Here is a 22,169-nt window from a genome sequence, read left to right on the forward strand (position 1 = left end):
GAGCTTGACCTCGCATTGGTTTAGGTTGGCCCGAGACTTGGTAAAAGCCTATATGAGAAGAAAGATATAAGTTAGGTTAAAAGGAGAAGAAGGAAAAGAAAATTGCAACAACGGGAATTAGCACTTACTCGAGATAAAAGGCATCAGACCTCTTCAAAGAGGGAAGATGCATCATTGAGATCAATGGCATCATCGACCCCGGTAAAGCAATCGCGAAAGGGATCCTCTTCACTAGGGGCTCCGCCTATGTTAGGGATCTGTAGAGCCCGAGCATCCCTTATAGCCTCCTCAGAAAAGGCTGGTAGAGAAAGAGAGTGACATACTATCACAGCCCCAAGCGAATCTCTCAGGGCACTCTGTTTAGCCCTGGGGGTCTTAGAACCGGCCTCCTCCGGTATGTTTGTTGATGGCCGAGGGATAACCTATACCTCGGATGATTCAGGGGCTTTGCCCAAATCTTTCTTTGAGGCATCCTCATCACGAGGCCTGGTCTCGGCAATCGCCTCCGGCTTGGAAGGCTTGGCAGCCTCGACCGATTTCTTCACTAGAACCACCAGCGCCGAGTCATCGCCCTCATCTTCCTCTTCTTCTTCCCTCAACTGGCAGACCGACTCTATAGTCAGAGGGATGCCATTTCTCATGTGTCTTCGAGCTGGAGCCCTTTTAGGTTGGGGGTCCTCGGACTCCGAGACCCTCTTCCTCTTGTTATCTTTCCCCGACTTCGAAATTAGGGACTCGACCTCTTCCTTGCCACTCGGGGGCCTCAAGATTATGTCTTTATTCGGGCCTGCACGAGAAGAAGCTTAGTAAAAAAGAGAAGTATGGGAAGTACCTTGGATATAAGGAAGAAAACACTCACCATGGTTCTTTACCTCCCATCTGCCCCTTGCCAAGTCACGCCAGCAGCGCTTGGCATGGGAGGAAGTTGAGGCCAATTTTCAAACCCAGTCTTCGAGGTCAGGGACTGCGAGAGGCATCCAGGCAACCACTGCATAACAGATGAAAGCATTATATAAAGCAAAAAATGGAGTACAAAGACTAATGGGTAATACATTACTTATGATCGGGGTTCCACTTCTCGGGGAACAACAGTTTCTCCTTTGGGATGAGGTCGCAGGTCCTTACCCATACGAATTGGCTCATCAGACCCTGGACCTTGTCCTCATCGACGCTCGCAAAAAAGGCCTTCGTTGCTCGACCTTGGAGCTTGATCAACCCTCGAAAATGCCGAGGTCGATATAACCACATGAGGTGGCTGAGAGTGAACTCCAGCCCCTCGGCCTTGCTGGAAAAGAAGCGGAGCATGATCAGTATACGCCAGAATGAGGGGTGAACCTGGCCGAGGGTGACCTGTTACCTCTTGAAAAAGTTGACAACAACTGGGTCTAGAGAACCCAATGTGAAGGGGTAAGTGTAGACACTTAGAAACCCCTCCACATAGGCGATAATACTCTCTTCGAGAGCGGGGATTTGTACCACGACCTCAGCCCCCCAGTTATAGTCTCTCTTCACAGCCTCGAGATGGCAAGCCGTTATCAAGCAGATGTATCTCGACACGTGTTCAAATCGGCTAGGGATCGATGGAGGGTTCTTGACTTGGAAGTTGGATTTTAAGACACAAGGCCGGGAACGTACTCGTGAGGGAGAGGTTCCACCGGCATATTGTCGCCGGCCGGCCAGGAGGAAGAGGAAGAATCTTTCTCCTTTTGTGGGACGATCTTGGGGTTTTCTGTCATGACCCAAAACTCACCTGGTCATGATGGCGCCTCTCGTGAAGACAAGGCCAGCCGACACAATACCCATTTTAACCCTTTAATCATTAAGAGTCATTTTTAAGCCTTTAATTAAACAAATATTTCATAATATGAGTCTGAATGAACAGTGCGGAAATAACATACAAGCCCGACATCGGGGTGTCACTAGTCATGAGCATCTACTACAACTGTCTAACTACATCAAGACAAACATGGTCGGGAAAAGTCACAATTTATACATAAGGAAGAATAAAGAGGGAGAAAGCAGAGCCGCGATCGCCAGGCAGCTGCCTTGCTAACTCCGATAAAACCGCCAAGCTCAAAAATACTTGAATCTGCACACAAGGTGTAGGGAGTAATATGACTACTCCAACTCAGTAAATAATAAAAGAAAATAAAGTCTGAGCAGTAAGAAATGATGAATCCACATTATGATAAACTCAGTAAACACAACAAGCTTTCAAATCAGAATACGAGTCAATCGTCTCATTTAAAATCCAACTTTTGGTAAAAATCATTTGAAGATGCTTCCAACAGTTTCAAAAGAGTTTCAATAAAATTTATAATTAAAGAGATGAAAATCGTAAGTGGCCCCTCGAGCAAAACATAGTTCGTATACAACCCCTTGGGCAAAACAGGAATCATAAACGCCTCATAACATGAAGATCTCAGTGGAAATAACAAGGCCAAACCAGTGATTAAATTCTGGACATCTCATAAAGCCCCAGCTTAAATGAAAGTTGTTTAAAAACATTTGCTCAAAATATTCGACAGAGGTTAAGTATAAAGATGAGTGAAAGCAGTAAACAAATCAACGTATTCGATAGAAACTCACTTTAAAGGGAAGAGAAAATCAATAAGTTCATAAACAGGCCCCTCAGAAAAAGCATCACTCATGCATATGTATATATCTATCACCCCTCGGGCAAGCCTCTTAGTCACTCGTGACTCAACTCTTACCAATCAGTGCTCACACTCAACACTCACACTCAATAGGTACCATATAGTAACCGCCGCGGCATGCAGCCCGATCCATATATATAGTCGACTGCGCTCACTGGGGACGTGCAGACTCCGGAGGGGCTCCTACAGCCTAAGCACTATATCACTGCGGCGTGCAGCCCGATCCATATACATATATACATACTGTCATGACACGGAATCCCACCCTCGGGAGTCGTGATGGCTCCTACTCGTAGAAGCTAGGCAAGCCATGAGCTTAGAAATCATTAACTACTTTATTTTAAAACTTCTTACCAATTATAATAACAAGGAAATAAACCGTTAAATAACAGCGGAATATGAAATTTAGCGGAAGTCTTAAATAAATAGAAAACGAAAATGTCTCAAAGACCATCACGTGCCTCTAACCAGAACCTGGTGTCACAACATCCACGGACTACTAAGAGTACTAAATACAACCGTTTGAAAGAAATATAGCACTATTAGTCTCGAATACATGAGATAACAGAATATGAAATAAGATAGAGGAGACGCTAGGCCTGCAGACGCCTGCAAGTCTACCTCGGTGTCTCGGTGGACTGAAGCCTGGCTCCCGAGCTACTGCTGCTGACCAAAGGATACTCTGGTATCTGCATAGAGTGCAGAGTGTAGTATCAGCACAACCGACCCCATATGCTGGTAAGTTCCTGGCCTAACCGTGGCGAGGTAGTGACGAGGCTAGGACCAGACTCCAGATAAACCTGTGCAGTTATATAATATATGGCGGAAAACGTAAACAGGTAATAAGCAATCAAAGCTGGGGATGGGGAACATGCTTCGGGGGTAGGAGATAAAACAGAATATCAAAGAATAATAAGAAAACTACAATTTAACTTCTAACACGGATAAAAAGAAATAAGGCAATTTTCACTTTCAGTTTCATCTTGTTGCAGGCGTGCAACCCGATTCCATTTCTCATATCTTGTGGTAGGCGTACCACCCACTCCCATTTTATTATATTTTGTGGTAGGTGTACCACCCGCTCCCATTTCATTATATCCCGTGGTAGGCGTTCCACCCGCTCCCATTTTATTATATCTCGTGGTAGGCGTACCACCCGCTCCCATTTCATTGATCTTATGGTAGGCATACCACCTGCTTTCATTTCATACATAATTGACTCAATATCATCAATAAGTGCTAAACAATCAATTCCAATGTTCGATTATAACTTTCCAATCATTCTTCCCAAAATTCCATAAACCGACCCCGGGTCTGCTTGGTCAAAACACGAGGTTCGGACCAAAATTCGATCACACATTCGCCCACGAGCCCGAATATATAATTTGTTTTCAAATTCGATCCCAAAACGAGTTCTAAATCACAAATAATCAAAAAGCCCTAACTCTACCCAAATCCCTAATTTCTACCCTTAATTACATATTTTAGGCCTAAAAATCTAGTGGGTTTTGATGGAAAATGAAGAAAACAAGTTAAAGATTACTTACCCAAGAGATTATGTTGAAGAGAAGCTTCAAAAATCGCCTAAGTGCTTTGGAGAAGAAGAGGTTTGTGAAATTTTTATAAAATCCCGAAAGTGTTCTGTTTTTGGCCTTTTTAAAATCACTGGGCGAAAATGCCCTTTGCATTCGCGACTGACCCTTCGCGTTCGCAATGGTCAGGCTGGGTGAGCCTTTGCGTTTGCGTACACGGGCTTGCATTCGCGGAGAGTAATCTCCTCGAGCCCTCGCGTTCGCGTCCAAAGGTTCGGGTTTGCGTAAGACAACTACCCCATCCCTTGCCCAGGCCCAATTGGCCTTCGTGTTCGCGTGGCCAAGACCGCGTTCGCAAAGGGTTACCCCCCCAAAGCCTCGCATTCGCGACCTGAGCTACGCGTTCGCGTAGAAGGAAATTCCTTCAGAAACAATTAACCCATCGCGTTCACGTGGGTACTCCCACGAATGCGAAGAAGGAAGTACCAGAAACTCAACAGCTGAGAAACCTGCAATATTTTCTAAGTTCGAAACCCTCCGAAACACACCGAATCACACCCGAGACCTCGGGGCTCCTAACCAAACACACATACTAACTCAACTACTTCATACGAACTTATCCGTGTGATCGAATCGCCAAAATAACCTCAAAAATAATGAATCAAACCTCAAAATCATAGGATTTTTCTCAAACTTCATAAAACATCAACTTTAGCAATTTAGGTCCGAATCACGTCAAACGGACTCCGTTTTCAACCAAATTTTACAGAAATGACTTAAACCATATATAAGACCTGTTCCGGGCGCTGGAACCAAAATACGGGCCCGATAACATTGCTTTCTAGTCAGATTTCATTTCAAAATTCCTTAAACATTTTCAGAAAACAATTTTACTTAAAAATTCATTTCTCGGGCTTGGGACCTCGGAATTCGATTCCGGGCATACGCCCAAGTCCCATATTTTCCTACGGACCCTCCGGGACCGTCACATCACAAGTACGGGTCTGTTTACCCAAAATGTTGACGGAAGTCAAATTTATTTATTATAAACCCAAATTTCATCATTTTTCATAGAATTTCATATTTAAGCTTTCCGACTACGCGCTCGGACTGTGCACGCAAATCGGGGAAACTCTAAATGAGGTTTTCAAGGCCTCGGAAGCAAAGAATATAATTAAAAATAGGTGATGACCCTTTGGGTCGTCACATTCTCCACCTCTAAAACAACCGTTCGTCCTCGAACGGATAGAAGAAAGAAGTACCTGAGTCGGGGAAAAGATGAGGATAACGGCTCTACATATCAGACTCGGACTCCCAGGTCGATGCCTCAGGAGGCTGACTGCTCCACTGAACACGAACAAAAGGAAAACTCTTCGACCTCAACTGACGAACCTGCCGGTCTAGAATAGCCACCGACTCCTCCTCATAAGACAAGTCCTTGTCCAACTGGACAGTGCTGAAATCTAACACGTGGGATGGATCGTTGTGATACTTCCAAAGCATGGACACTTGAAACACTGGATGCACGGCTGATAAGCTCGGCGGCAATGCAAGTCTATAAGCTACCTCTCTCACTCGATCAAGAATCTCAAACGGGCCAATGAACCTAGGGCTAAGCTTGCTCTTCTTCCCAAATCTCATCACGCCCTTCATAGGTGACACTTGGAGCAATACTCGCTCACCAATCATGAAAGCCACATCTCGAGCCTTGCGGTCTGCATAACTCTTTTTCCTGGACTGAGCTGTACGAAGCCTATCCTAAATGATCCTGACCTTGTCCAAGGCCTCCTAAACCAGATCCGTACCCAACAACTGAGCCTCCACCGGCTCAAACCATCTAACCAGAGATCGACATCGCCTACTATACAAAGCCTCATAAGGAGCCATCTGGATGCTTGACTGGTAGCTATTGTTGTAGGCAAACTCTGCTAAAGGCAAAAACTGATCCCACGAGCCTCCAAAGTCAATAACACAATCTCAGAGCATATCCTCCAGAATCTGAATAGTCCGCTTAGACTGGCCATCCATCTGGGAATGAAATGTTGTACTCAACTCCACCTGAGTGCCTAACTCTCGCTGAACTGCTCTCCAGAAATGCGAGGTAAACTGCGTACCTCGGTCCGAAATGATAGACACAGGCACACCATGAAGACGAACAATCTCCCAGATATAGATCTCAGCTAACCTCTCGGATGAATAAGAGACTGCCACAAGAATGAAATGTACTGACTTGGTCAGTCTATCAACAATGACCCATACTGCGTCGAACTTCCTCCGAGTCTGTAGGAGCCCAACAACGAAATCCATAGTGATCCGCTCCCACTTCCACTTAGGAAGCTCAATCCTCTGAAACAATCCACCAGGCTTCTGATGCTCATACTTAACCAGCTGGCAGGTAAAGTGATAAAACCAGATTTAAACAATAATCAGGTAAAACATGACTGAGGATAAAACCAGATTTAAACAATAATCAGGTAAATCACAATCAGTACATAACCATTAAAATATGCTAAGGGAACAAAGCCTACTCGAAAATATCCAATTTATATCAAAAATCCCGAAATCGCTAAAAACCCGGCCCCGGGCCCATGTCTCGAAATCCGAAAAAATTGACATCAATAGAATCCCCATCCTCCCACGAGTTTATACATATCAAGAACATCAAAATCGGACCTCAAATGGCCCCTCAAATCCCCACTCAAAAGTCTCTTAATCTCAAGCCCTAATCCCTCAAGTTTCTTCCTTAATTTCCACTAATACCATGATTAAATAATGGAAAAATGATCATAAACATGAGTAATGAAGCTCAGGGAACTTACCCAACTGATTCTCTTCTATTTTCCCTTGAATTCACTGCCCTAGCTCGCTTCCCGTCTTAAAAAATGGAGAACTTAGCAAAATGCGCGAAGGAACATTATATACTTTCTGACCCAGGTATTTTCGCACCTGCGGTCCCGCTTCTGCGACTATTCCACCGCATCTGCGGTCTTCATTAAAATGACAATCTCCGCATCTGCGGTTAAACACTCGCACCTGCGCTGCCGCAGGTGCGCCCACGACATCGCTTCTGCGGTTCCTAAAGGACATCACATTAGCCGCATCTGTGGCTGCCTTACGCTTCTACGATCATCGCACTTGCGGCCTCCCAACCGCAGGTGCGGTTATGACAGAACCAAAAGCTTCGGCTGCAAACTCAATTCCAAATTCTTCCGTCACCCATCCGGAATCACCCTGAGGCCCCCAAGACCTCAATCAAACATGTCAACATAACCCATAACCTCATTCAAACTTATTCCAACCTTTAGAACACTCAAAACAACATCAAAATACCAAATTGCATCGGATTCAAGCCTAAGAATCCCAAAATCTTCTAAATTACTTTCTTGATAAAAAACCCAACCAAACCATGTCCGAATGACCTGAAATTTTGCACACACATCCCAAATGACACCACTAAACTACTGCAACTTTCGTAATTCCATTCTGACCCCTATATCAAAATCTCACCTATCAACTGGAAAACGCCAAAATCTCAATTTCGCCAATTCAAGCCTAAACCTTCCACGAACCTCCAAAATGCATTCCGATCACGCTCCTAAGTCCCAAATCACCTAACGGAGCTAACCAAATCATAAAAATCCTGATCCGTGTTCATATACCAACAAGTCAAATCTTGGTCAAACATTTCAAATTTCAAGCTTCGAACTGAGAACTGTTCTTCCAAATTTATTCCGATTACCCTGAAAACCAAAACCAACGATTTACATAAGTCACAATACATCACACGGGGCAAGTAATGCCTGATAACTGGCGAGCAAAGTGTAAAAGCTCAAAACGACCGGTCGTGTCGTTACATTTTCACCATTAATTCAGGTAGAAGGAAGCGGAAAAAGGTGAAACTTGGTATTTTTGGTACTAACAAAGTCGACTCAATGGATGGTGAAAGAGAAGAGATGGAGAGAGTAAGAGACTTAGAAAACTTGGTGGAGGTGAAAGTAAAATTTTGATTCAACCTAAGAGCCTGCATTTATAGATTTACGGCGACGATTCGGTGGTGCTAGTGGCCGACCATCCACTGACAAACATTAATGGTCTGGGGAACTGTACTGACGGGACATTTTGGTCACCTCAATAGCTTACGTCACGGGGATGACATCATTATCAGAGTCTCCAAAAAATTGAGGCTCAAGTCGTTTCTTATCATTTTACTCTAAAAAACGAGGGGACTATCTGTATATGGTAGAAATAGGGGCTAACTAATTTCATCCTTTGGTCGAGATAGGAATTTGTCAAAGAGATAGGACGTCGAGTTCGGAATTGAAGTCTCTTTTTGGACCGAGGTCGACATCAATTGTGGCTAGAAAGAGACAAACTTCGAGTGACATCGGTACAACTTGATAATGGAAAAGGCGAGATATCCGCGATTGGTCTAGGATTGTGGCGTGAATCTCGGAACAGATCAATCTATGACGGTTAATAAGATGTTAATATGGTTTCCTACTATAATTATAAGTGTACCTTATTTAGGACTCCTCTATTATATAAAGAGGGATCCCATTCATTTGTAAGCATCATTGTTCACTGATAAGAATATATACACTCGTTATTTTCCTGATATTTCACTTACTGTTCATCAGAGTTGCTTTATCATTTACTGTTCTTATTATTCCACCTCGAAATTATCCCGAGTCGAGGTCGAGACCTGGCTAGCATACTGGTTTGATTTATTTTATTCTCTAATTTATTCATTTACTTTCTTGCTTATCCATCGGTATTGGACGAAATTACATATCCTTAAAACCGCAATATAAGTTTAATTGTTATCCGAATTTGAGGGTAAACATTGCTATTTTTGTCTAAAGTCTTCATATACTATTTGATGATTTGTCAAATCACTGAAATGACGTTGTAAGTTAATTATTGTCTCCATAAACCAAATCTAAATGTACAACTTTGCTCCACACAATGTCTATAGATATATCGTTTGACTAACAATTTGAAGACTGGTTTTGTAAGAAATGAGAAGTTCAAGTTGGCAGTGAAGTTTTGCAATGTTAAAGGACAAATTAACGCGTCGACCTTACAGAGTTGAGACTTGTATATGTGAATTGAACCCCCATATATATATATATATATATATATATATATATATATATATATATATTATATATATTAACTGTGAACTCAATCAACATATATTAACTTGAGATCGTTATAGAAATTCATAAATTTCAAATTCTAAATTCGCTTCTTGATTATACATCGACTTAAATCACAACTTGTACAGTCCAAAGAAGACAAAAATGATGTAGAACTCTACAGATAGTCAAATTCTTGGCCCAAAATTATAGAATCGGCTGCCATCTTAATCCAAATCCCCTTCCTAATATGAAACTGGTTTATGCGCCTTTTCAAATCTCTCTCATAACATAACATTTTTTGTTTGAGTTTGATTTGATTTTATTAATATATTTAGATTTTAAATTTTCTGAAGAAAGAGCAATAAGTTTACAATAATTGACTTTTAAGGAAAGATTTTGGACTTTTATAAGTTGAAGATCCTTCCTTTTCAGACAATAATACAACATACCACAATGTAACCCTTAAGAAAGTTTTATTTAGGGAGAGAATTTGTCACGACCCAATTTGGAATCGTGACCGGCGCTCGCCGCTCAGGAGCAAGTGCTCCCAAGTAAGCCTCATCGGTATTTTACAGAAAATCGGACAAAGCTTTCCCTGTTTTTGGACTATTCGAAAAGTTTTCCTTTCTTATAAACAAGTAACAACCAACCAATATTCACCTAAATCAATCACAATTTTCATCAACTAACCACAATCGCGTTTCCACTAATATTACCGACCTCCTCAACATAATAGAACCAAAACCAACTCTAAGAATACGGAAAGAAAGTGTAATACTAGTAATTAGTCCATATCAACAAATGAATACTTACGACACTAATAAGATAACGATGGAGCAACTCTAAGAGTTCAAAGAAAAACTAGCAAATAAATAAAACTCTTCGCCCACGCGAACGTGTGCATGTCTCACCAAGAAGTATCGACCTACACGCTCTAATTAACAAAATCCTCGCCTGCGTCAATTGCTGTTGTATAAAAAAAATAGCGGGGAGTGAGTCGCTAGTTCAGAGAGTAATAATACTTACCCACAATCGTTTTTATTGAGGAGAAGTCAGAAAACATGCTAGTATATATTAAACAGAAAATATCATAAAAATGTCCTTTCAGAAACAATAAATAATTTTTATTCTCATCATGTTTTTCCTATAGTATAATACAATTGACAATTTAGGTAGGTTCGGTAACCACTGTATAATATCAATATTCATATTTGGGATGTTTCAATGAACGAATCATGTAATCGGTATAACTGTGGACTTCTTCGCAAGAAGTCAAATATAATGGTAGCCCTATTCAAGGAAAATCAGTAACGGTATGCTAGTTCTACCAAAGGAACTATAGCAAATATAACTCTTCGCCCTATTATAGGAACTGTAGCCCTACTCAAGGAAAAGATAACGATGGAGCAACTCTAAGAGTTCAAATAAAAAACTATAGCAAATATAAATAAAACTCTTCGCCCACGCGAACGTGTGCATGTCTCACCAAGAAGTATCGACCTACACGCTCTAATTAACAAAATCCTCTCTTACATCAATTGCTTTCTCTGTATAAAAAATAATGGGGAGTGAGTCGCTAGCTCAGTGAGTAATAACACTTAACTACAACCGTTTTTATTGGGGACAAGTCAGAAAACATGCTAGTATATTAAATAGAAAATATCATAAAAATGCTCTTTCAGAAACAATAAATAATTTTCAGTCTCATCATATTTTTCTTGTAGTATAATACAATTGACAATTCAGTAATAATCTCGGTAACCACTATATAATATCAATATTCATATTAGGGAGATTTCAATGAACGAATCATGTAATCAGTATAACTGTGGACTTCTTCGCAAGAAGTCAAATATAACGGTAGTTCCTACTCGAGGGAAATCAGTAACGGTATGCTAGTTCTACCTGCTCACTAACGAGGACTGTAAGTAATCGATAATTACAAGGTGCACCAGGTCTAACGAACCCGCTGATAGCTACGAGATCCTTCAAAGTATACTTCCATTGATACTTGTCTCTGTAATCCGTATATACTCATAGGAAAATATTTTAAAATAATATAGGGCATTTCGGTTCTTATCAAATCATGTAATTTCATTGCGATAATAGTAAATTAAAGTAACGGTAAAACATATCTAGTGACAACAAGAATATTTAAAACAACGGTAATCATCTCAAATAACTATTTCAGTATTATATCGAGTAAAAGACTTGTCCCACATGCAACTCAAAATAATCGGTAACACATTCATATTAAAAATCATGTGTAAATCATGCAAGTTATGAAAATACAAATTGCGATAAGATTACTACTTCACAATACTCGTGTGAAATACCATACTCATCACCTTGAGCGATCCGTACGACTTTCTTCAATCAATCTATAACCATATCAGCATCGATCTCGTGTTAATTGCCTTATTTAGGCTAAATTCATCACTAATTTAGAATACCCAATCCTCCGATTTTATATTTGGCTCTTAATTCGTCGAATATATTTACCCAATAATTCCACTTATTTTACTTGAAATATCAAGACCCATTTCAATATCCCAACTCACAGCTATCAAAATTCCATTGTACTCTTTTTTTTCCAATATCACCAATATTAGTAGCAATCATATTTGGTTACCAATCACTACAGAGACAAATAAAGCTTCTGAAGGAATATCGTTTTTATTGGTATTTACACAAATATATAAGTTTCCAACTTCAAACATATAGTGTATTCACCAATTCATTAAAAATTCCATGGACTCTATTATTTCATAAATATTAATTCTTCAACTAAAGCCATGAAATTTATGAACCAAATTTATGAATTGAGTTTAGAAATTTATCTTCTTTTTCTCTGTTTAATTAGCTTTCTATCTCGAATACTTGTGCTCCTCTTCAATGGCAGAAAAAGTGAAACGTCACGTTTCCTTTGGTTCTATAAAGTGGGTGGCAAGGATTTATTTTTTTATACCAAATTTCCTTTGTTTAATGAAATCATAGCTAATATTATGCTAAATATTGAATAAAGGAATCAAATTACCATGGAAAAGTTTAACAATTCAATTACCTAGCTTGTTCCCCTCCTCTGTAAATCTCTTTGCTAGAACAGTGCAAACCCACTTTGTGAATACTTTCGATCGCCTCTGTGCGTTTTGCTTCTGCCGAACTAAGTTGCTTTCCCTTTTTTCCTTTGTTTCTGTTAACGCAGAGATTTACCCCTATTTCATCTTTTATTGTTTTTTGTTTATTAGTTGATTTTTTATTTATAAATTACTTAATTGCCCTATTTTTAATGAGGACTATTACATTCTCCCCACCTTATGAAATTCGGTCCCCGAATTTAACTCAAGTACGTATATGTAGTCTTCACTGGCAAAAAGTGTGTTGATTTTGTCAGTCGATTTACAATTACCTACATATAATCATAACCTCTAAGAGTACGGGGTAGGCTAGTCACAAAATCCATGGTAATTCTTTCTCATTTCCACTCCGGAATCTCAATTTGTTGTAGTAGTTCTGCGGGTCGCTGATGCTCAGCCTTGACCTACTGACAAGTCAAACAGTTAGAAACAAAGTTAGTAACATCTTTCTTCATGCCTTCCCACCAATAAAATTGCTTTAGGTCATGATACATTTTTGTGGATGCAAGATGTATAGTGTATCTAGAGTTGTGGTCTTCTTCAAGAATAGCTTGTCTCAACCCGTCTACATCTGCTACACATAGCTTGTCACCCATTCGAAGAACACCATCACTTTCAACAATCATATCGTTGCATTTACCAACTAAGGCCTCATCTTTGTATTTGCATAATCGTTCGTCCTCATATTGGGTGGCCTTAATGTGCTCGACTAATGAAGACTTAGCCTAAACACAAGCCAACAATACCTCTGAACTTACGACACTAAATCTGACGTTTGTAACCTCTAGTCTATGCATATCTTCAACCAAAGGTCTCCTTGTAGGAACTATATGTGCCAAACTTCCCATAGATTTTCTGCTCAATGCGTCAACCACCACATTGACTTTTCCAGGATGATACAAAATAGAACAATCATAGTCCTTGATAGTTCCATCCACCGACGTTGCCGAAGATTTAGATCCCTCTGCTGAAAAATGTACTTCAAACTTATGGTCAGTATAAATTCACAACTTTCACCGTATAGGTAATGCCTCCAAATTTTAAAGCAAATACCACTGCAGCCATCTCCAAATCATGTGTAGGATAGTTTTGCTCGTTCTTTTTCAATTGTTTCAAAGCATAAGCTATAACGCGACCACTTTTCATGAGAACATATCCTAATCCCACCCTCGATGCGTCATAGAACACTGTAAATCCTCCGGAACCTGATGGTAAGGCTAATATTGGTGCAGTTGTCAAACATGTTTTGAGTTTCTGAAAGCTATGATCACATTCCTCCACCCACTGAAACTTTGCATTTTTCTGAGTTAGCTTAGTCAGTGGCGCTGCTATTATGGAGATATCCTGCACAAAATGCCGGTAATAGCCTGCTAAGCCTAGAAAGCTACGAATCTCTGTAGGAGAAGTAGGTCTGGGCCATTTTTGCACAGCTTCTGTCTTCTTAGGATCTACCATAATTCCATCTTTAGATACAACATGCCCCAAAAATGCTACTGAGTCTAGACAAAATTCACACTTCAAGAACTTAGCATAAAGCTGATGTTCTCGCAATGTCTGCAACACAGTCCTGAGATGATTCTCGTGTTCACCTTGGCTACGAGAATATATCAGGATATCATCAATAAATACTATTATAAATCTATCCAGGAACGACTTGAACACCCTATTCATTAAATCCATGAATTCAACTGGAGCATTAGTCAGTCCAAAAGGCATCACAAGAAACTCATAATGCCCGTATCGAGTCCTAAAAGAAGTCTTGGAAATATTTTCATCTTTAATTTTAAGCTGATGAGAACCAGACCGGAGGTCAATCTTTGAAAAGTGGGAAGCTCTTTGTAATTGATCAAACATGTGGTCTATACGAGGCAAATGATATTTATTGCGTATTGTTATCTTGTTCAACTGCTTGTAGTCAATTCACATTCTTAGAGATCCGTCTTTCTTCTTTACGAACAAGACTGGTGCACCCCATGGTGACACACTAGGACTAATAAAGCCCTTATATAACAAATCCTGCAACTGTTGCTTTATCTCCCTCAACTTTGCTGGTGTCATCCGATATGGGGTATCGATATGGGCTGTGTGTCAGGTGGCAAATCAATACCAAAGTCTATTTCTCGTACTGGAGGCAATCCTAGTAAATCCTCAGGAAATACATCAGAAAATTCTCTCACTACTGGTACATTTTCTATACTAATTGTTTCCTCCATTCTGTCATTTACAATAGCTAAGAGACCCAAACAACCTTTCTTTAAAAGCCGTTGAGCCTAAAAGATACAACTTAGCAAATCTCTGGAACCTGACCCCTTTTTAGAACGAAACTGGGTTCGTTTTGTATCTCAAACTTAACTATCTTTGCATGACAATTGAAGATAGCATAGCAAGATGATAACCAATCCTATAACGACCCGACTGATCGTTTTAAGAATTAATGCCCCAATCCCCTAATAACTGCATTCCTCGTGTTTGTTTCTGCTATTGTGAGCTTCCAGGAGATTTGTTTGGAGTTTCGGAGAGTTTTTGGGACACTTAGTCCCTAAATGAGAGTTTATGTTTTAGAATTTGGACCGTAGTTGAAGCAGTGTGAAGACGTTCTCGGAATGGAATTCTGTTGATTCCGTTAGCTCCGTTGGTTGATTTCGGGCTTAGGGGTGTGTTCAAATTGTGTTTTGGAGGTCCGTAGCTTATTTAGCCTTGAAATGCCGAAAGTTGAATTTTTGAAGTTTCCGGTTCGATAATGAGATTTTGATATCGGGGTTGAAATGCAATTCCGGAAGTTGGAGTAGCTCCGTAGAATTGAATGCGACGTGTGTGTAAAATTTCAGGTCATTCGGACGAGGGTTGATATAATTTTTGATTGAAAGCGTAAATTGGGAGTTTTTTGAGTTCTTAGGCTTGAATCCATGGTTAATTCGATGTTTCGATGTTGTTTTAGGTGTTTTGAGGACTGGTATAAGTTTGGATAGTGGTATATGACTTGTTCGTGCTTTTGGTTGAGGTCCCGGGGGCCTCGGGATAATTTCGGATGGTTAACAGGAATTTTGGAGTTGGGAATTTGTAGCTGAAGCTGTTGGATTGTTGTCATAACCGCACCTGCGTGTGTGGGACGTAGGTGTGGCACCATAGAAGCGGCTAGGTGATCGTAGAAGCGGAAATTGGTCTAGGCTCCAGATGCCGCAGGTGCAAGAAGGAGAACGCACCTGCGAGGTCGCAGGTGCGAAAAGGCAGTCGTAGAAGAGGAAAATTGGGTTTAATGAAAAGTCGCAGGTGCGACTTTGTCTTCGCAGAAGCGGGACCGCAGGTGCAGTCCCAGAGCCGCTGATGCGGTTTCACTGGTCAGAAAAGGGGCAGAATCGAGGGTTTAGTTTCAAACCCTTAGAAGTTGATTTGGGAGCTCGGGATTGGCGATTTTGAGAGAGATTTTCACCTGGGTATTTTGGGTAAGTAATTTTTACTCGGTTCTGACTAATTTCCACAAATTTATGCTTAAATTCATCCTTTAAATTCTAATTGGGGGTGGAAAAATTGGAGAAAAGTTGGACAAGTTCTTAGACCTAATTTTTGCATTTGGATCAAGATTTTGATGTCGGATTGGAGTAATTTCTATATATATGAACTCGTGAAAGTGTGAGGATTCCGAATTTGTAAATTTTACCCGATTTAGAGACGTGGGCCCGGGGGCGTTTTGGTCATTTTCCTAATTTCGTGTATTAGCTTAGAATTAATTAGTAGAATCAGTTACTTGAAGTTATATTTACATTATGCAATTGATTTGAATAGGGCCATTTGGAGTCGAGTACTCGTGGCAAGAGCGTGGCTTTGGGTTGATTTTAAGCCGGTTCGAGGTAAGTGGCTTGCCTAACCTTGTGTGGGGGAAACTCCCTTTAGGATTTGGTATTATTGATATTTGAAATACCTTGTACGTGAGGTGACGAGTGCGTACTTGTGCTAATTGTTGAAAATCCGGTTTTCCTTAATCGTGTTTTCCTTTCCTGTTTATACTACTTGTAATTTAAGCCTGTTGTTAGCTTAGGGAAGCATGTCTAATTGACTTAATTGCTTTACTTTCTCAAACTGCCTTATTTGGATTATGTGCAGCATGCTAGGCTAGAAATACCTATTTTATGTTGGTATGAAATTTGAATTAAATTGTGTATTCTTCGTGTTGTTGCTGTGTGTTTACTTTGGGACTACGGGACGGTATCTTGGGAGATCCCCATGCACTTTTATATTGGAACTACGGGACTGCACCCGGTAAATTCCCTCAGTACCGAGCATTTACATTTGGGACTACGGATCGATATTCCGGGAGATCCCCGCGCACTATGAGTTGGATTACGGGACGACACCCGGAGATCCACTGGATATTTACATTTGGGACTACAGGACGGTATCCTGGGAGATCCCCGGTTGTTATATCTGTGTTGAGCTGTATTCCTTCTGTGATTATTTTTCTCTGTGGTAGCTGTTGTTCTTCTTTCTCTCCTGTGTTACTTCTTACTACTATACTTAATTATGTTGTCTTATTCTATACTGTTATACCTTATATTTCAATTAACCTCAGTAGGGCCCTGACTTTCCTCGTCACTACCCGACCGAGGTTAGGCTTGACACTTAATGAGTACTGCTGTGGTGTACTCATGCCCTTTCTGCTCATGTTTTTCATGTGCTGATCCAGGTATTTCGACTCAGCCCTACTACCCTTGAGGCAAGGCGATTTTGCAGAGACTTCGAAGTATATCTGCCGCATCCACAGACCGAGGAGTCCCTTTCTATTCTCTCTCAAAGTAGTAGCCCTTCCGTGTTAACTTTTTTTAAGACATTCTGGACTTAGACACTTGTAGTTATTCAATAGCTTGTGATTTCATGAGATTCCGGGTTTTGGGAATGTAGTTTCAGTTTGAGAGTTGTATTGTATATGCCGAGCGGCATCTTAAACACTTCATTTTGTTATTCCGACAGTTTTGGCTAGTTTTGTTCTATTTGTTTCTTTTCCCGCAATTTGTTAGGCTTATATAGTCGTAGAGACTAGGTGCCGTCACGACAATTTACGGATGGCGAACTGGGGTCGTGACAAATCCATTTCCATCAGCATGTCAAAGTCAATCTATCAAGTACAATAAGGTCAGCTAGAGTATTTCTACCCTCAACCTGAATTTGACAAGCACGATACATGTATTCAGCTAATAGTGACTCTCCAACAGGAGTAGCAACTAGAAAGGGATCATTCAATAACTCAGGTTGTCTACTAAACCTCAAAGCAAAGTATGAGGACATATAGGAGTGAGTAGATCCCAGATCAATCAACGCAAGTGCATCAAATGAACAGATAGAAAGAATACCTGTAACCACAACATTCGAGGCCTGAGCATCCTATCTAGTAAATGCAAAAACTCTCGCCTGACCTCTACCAGCATTCCCTTGTCCTTGGTTCACAGTAGCACGATCTCCAACACCTCGACCTCTATTTTCTGTACTTGTAGCCCCTGAAGTATTACGAGTAGTTTGAGTGGGTGCAGTTGACTGAATAGAAGCCTAGTCGAAATCCCTCGGAGGCTAAGGGTAATCCCTCAAGTGATGTACCAACTGGCCACACCGAAAGCACTCTCCAATTAGAACACTACACTGGCCCAAATGTGATCTACCACAGGCCTGGTAGACTGGAGTAGTGGCATATATCTACCCAAAATTATGATGTCCAGAGGATGATGGTCCCCTAGTAGCCTGTCTATAATATGGCCTGTATGTGGACTGTGAAGACAAGTGTGTCCCTATCTAAGAACCCTATTACTGATGTCCCTGACTTCCTGCTCTGCAATTTTCACTAAAACCGCCACTGAAAGATCGCCCTGTCCTGGCCTTCTTACGTAAATCACTGGCTGCACGCTCGTCACGTCCCTTGTTTTCAATCTTTCTAGCGAGATCGACTACATTAGAGTAGGACAAAGTCTTCATCTATGGGGCTACTACAGTATATAGACGACCAACCAACCCATCAACAAATCTCTAAACTCGAGCTTCTTGGGTAGGCACTAAGTAAGGAGCATATCTAACCAGATTACAAAACTTGATGTTATAGGTTGACACATCCATATCTGGAGTCTGAACTAATCTCTCAAAGTCTCTAGCATATTTTTGCCTTAGGTTATCTGGAAGAAAATGATCCATGAACAACTAACTGAACTCGTTCCATGTCAGTGGTACTGCTCCTGTTGGCCTTCCTAGCAATACAGTTTCATACCATATGTTGGCCATATCCTCCAGTTTGTATACTACGAGCTCCATGGCTCTCTCACTAAAAAATCCTAGAGCACGTAATGTCTTGAGTGTCCCATCCAAGAAACTTTAAGGATCTGCTGAATTATCAGAATCTGCGAATTTTGGTAATTTCAATTTCAAGAACTCTTGTAGGGATACCTCCTTATTCCCGAAAGTCTGAATTTGTGCAGGTGCTTGTGTCTGTAAAGTAGCATGAGGAGCTAAACCTCCACCTTGAGTAGGCACCAATGCCTCTAACACATTCAATAACCTTGCCATTGCATTTGCATGTAAGGTAACAGTAGGTACAACAGTTGGCACTAGTGATAGAGCATCTTGAACCCCCTGTTCTTGCACTTGATCTGGCATAGTAACTTGGGGTTGACCCATGTTACCAACTTCAGGTTGAGGAGTAGCCTGTCATCTAGTTTGATGAACACCAACATGATCGCCACCTTGGGTAGTACCACGTCCAGCAGATGAGGGTGTGTGTGTCCTAGCCATCTGTGAAAGAAATACTCCAAAGTCAATATCAAGTTATCACAAACGCACGATCAAAGAATGAAAGAAGGGAAAACATTCTTAGAAGTGTAGTAGCCTCAAGATCATAAGTATGAGTGTCTGCGTACCCATGAACCCGACTCTATTAAACATTGCTCCATGACCCGAGACTTAAAGTCTAAGCTCTGATACCAACTTTTTCACAACCCAATTTGGAATCGTGACCGGAGCTCAGGAGCAAGTGCTCCCAAGTAAGCCTCATCGGTATTTTACAGAAAATCAGATAGAGCTTCCCCTATTTTTGGACTATCCAAATTTTTTTTTGTCTCATAAACAAATAAAAACCAACCAATATTCACCTAAATCAGTCACAATTTTCATCAACTAACCACAATCGGATTTCCACTAATATTACCAACCTCCTCAACATAATAGAACCAAAACCAACTCTAAAAATATGGAAAGAAAGTGTAATACTAGTGACTAGTCCATATCAACAAATAAATACTCTCGACACTAATAAGATAACGATGGAGCAATTCTAAGAGTAAAATAATAGACTATAGCAAATAAATAAAACTCTTCCCCCACGCGAACGAGTGCAGGGCTCACCAAAAAGTATCGACCTGCGCGCTCTAATTAACAAAATCCTCGCTTGCATCAATTGCTTTCTCTGTATAAAAAATAATGGGGAGTGAGTCGCTAGCTCAGTGAGTAATAACACTTAACTACAATCATTTTTATTGGAGACAAGTCAGAAAACATGCTAGTATATTAAACAAAAAATATCATAAAAATGCCCTTTCAGAAACAATAAATAATTTTCAGTCTCATCATATTTTTCTTGTAGTATAATACAATTGACAATTCAGTAATAATCTCGGTAACCACTATATAATATCAATATTCATATTTGGGAGATTTCAATGAACGAATCATGTAATCGGTATAACTGTGGACTTCTTCGCAAAAAGTAAAATATAACGGTAGTTCCTACTCGAGGGAAATCAGTAATGGTATGCTAGTTCTACCTGCTCACTAACGAGGGCTGTAAGTAATCGATAATTACAAGGTGCACCAGGTCTAACGAACCCTCCGTTAGCTACGGAATCCTTCAAAGCATACTCCCATTTATACTTGTCTTTGCAATCTGTATATATACTCGTAGGAAAATATTTTAAAACAATATAAGGGATTTCAGTTCTTATCAAATCATGTAATTTCATTGCGATAACAGTAAATTCAAGTAACGGTAAAACATATCTAGTGACAATAAGAATATTTAAAATAACGGTAATCATCTCAAATAACTATTTCGGTATCATATCGAGTAAAAGACTTGTCCCACATACAACTCAAAATAATCGGTAACATATTCATATTAAAAATCATGTGTAAATCATGCAAATTATAAAAACACAAATTGCGGTAAGATTACTACTCACATTACTCGTGTGAAATACCAAACTCGTCACCTCGAGCGATCCGTACGACTTTCTTCAATCAATCTATAACCACATCAACATCGATCTCGTGTTAATTACCTTATTTAGGCTAAATGCATCACTAATTTAGAATACCCAATCCTTCGAGTTTTATATTTGTCTCTTAATTCGTCGAATTATATTTACCCGATAATTCCTCTTATTTTACTTGAAATGTCATGACCCATTTCAGTATCCCAACTCACAGCTATCAAAATTCCATTGTAATCTTATTTTATTCCAATATCACCAATATTAGTAGCAATCATATTTGGTTACCAATCACTACCGAGATGGAAAAGCTTATGAAGGAATATCTTTTTTATTGGTATATACAATAATATATAAGTTTCCAGGCCCAAACATATAGTGTATTCACCAATTCATTAAAAATTCCATGGACTCTATTATTTCATAAATATTAATTCTTCAACTAACTCTCAACCCAACTCTATAGCCATGAAATTTATGAATCAAATCTATGAATTGAGTTTAGAAATTTATCTTCTTCTTCTTTGTTTAATTAGCTTTCTGTGTTGAATACTTGTGGTCCTCTTCGATGGTAGAAAAAGTGAAACCTCACGTTTCCTTTGGTTTTATAAAGTGGCTGGCAAGGATTTATTTTTTTACACCAAATTCCCTTAGTTTAATGAAATAATAGCTAATATTATGCTAAATATTGAGTAAAGGAATCAGACTTACCATGGAAAAGTTTTAGAATTCAATTACCTAGCTTGTTCTCCTCCTCCGTAAATCTCGTTGCTTGAACAGAGCAAACCGAATTTGTGGATACTTTTCGCTGTGCGTTTTGCTTCTGCCGAACTAAGCTGCTTTACCTTTTTTCCTTTGTTTCTGTTAGCGAAGGGTTTTGCCCCCATTTCATCTTTTATTATTTTTTTATTAGTTGATTTTTTTGTAAATTACTTTATTACCCTATTTTTTAATGAGTATTACAGAATTGTTCTCTAAAAATCTGTATTCGCTTTTGAATTAGTGAATCATATTTCTTTGTTACCTTATTTACCGTCATCCAAGATTTGTTTTGTTAGCTTTCGCATAACGCCTGGTAATTTTGATCCAAATAATTGATATCGGAGCAAGGTTGAACACTGATTCAAAGTGGGTTATATTCTAGTTGCAAATAATTTGACGGTAATGAAGATTTTTTATCGAAGTGTGTGACAACCAGATAGGTCATTTTGAATACTAACCTTAATTTTCATGATTCGAGACCTCCCGTAGCTTTATTTGATGTTTCTTGGTTTGGGTGCATTGTCTTTGTCGCTTTTCGAAAAGCTTTATGTAAAATTTTGAAGAAAATGGAAATTTTGACTAAAAATGAGGCTAAGTTAACCACGATCAATATTTTGGGTAAATGACACTGAATCAGTGTTTTGACGATTTTGGTAGGTTCGTATTATAATTTTGGACTTGGACGTATGCACGGAATTGAATT

The 22,169-nt window shown here is 39.8% G+C and overlaps 1 long non-coding RNA gene across 3 annotated transcripts; it reads right to left on the reverse strand.

Moving 5' to 3' along the window:
- Nucleotides 1-3,287: 3,287 nt before the first annotated feature.
- On the reverse strand, nt 3,288-21,570 carry LOC104247440 (uncharacterized). 3 transcript variants are annotated; one of them, XR_716214.2, is made up of 5 exons: nt 21,416-21,570; nt 20,675-20,737; nt 19,842-19,902; nt 17,813-19,232; nt 3,288-3,346 (listed from the first exon to the last, which is right to left on the reverse strand). It is a non-coding gene; the product is annotated as an uncharacterized lncRNA (long non-coding RNA). The 3 variants fall into 3 exon arrangements; XR_716215.2 differs by lacking the exon at nt 3,288-3,346 and adding an exon at nt 20,261-20,379 and having other exon boundaries at nt 17,433-19,232; nt 21,416-21,564; XR_716213.2 differs by lacking the exon at nt 3,288-3,346 and having other exon boundaries at nt 17,433-19,232.
- Between the last annotated feature and the right edge of the window lie 599 nt (nt 21,571-22,169).

The sequence above is a fragment of the Nicotiana sylvestris genome, chromosome 8 (assembly GCF_000393655.2).
Source record: "Nicotiana sylvestris chromosome 8, ASM39365v2, whole genome shotgun sequence".
In the NCBI taxonomy this organism is placed as follows: Eukaryota; Viridiplantae; Streptophyta; class Magnoliopsida; order Solanales; family Solanaceae; genus Nicotiana; species Nicotiana sylvestris.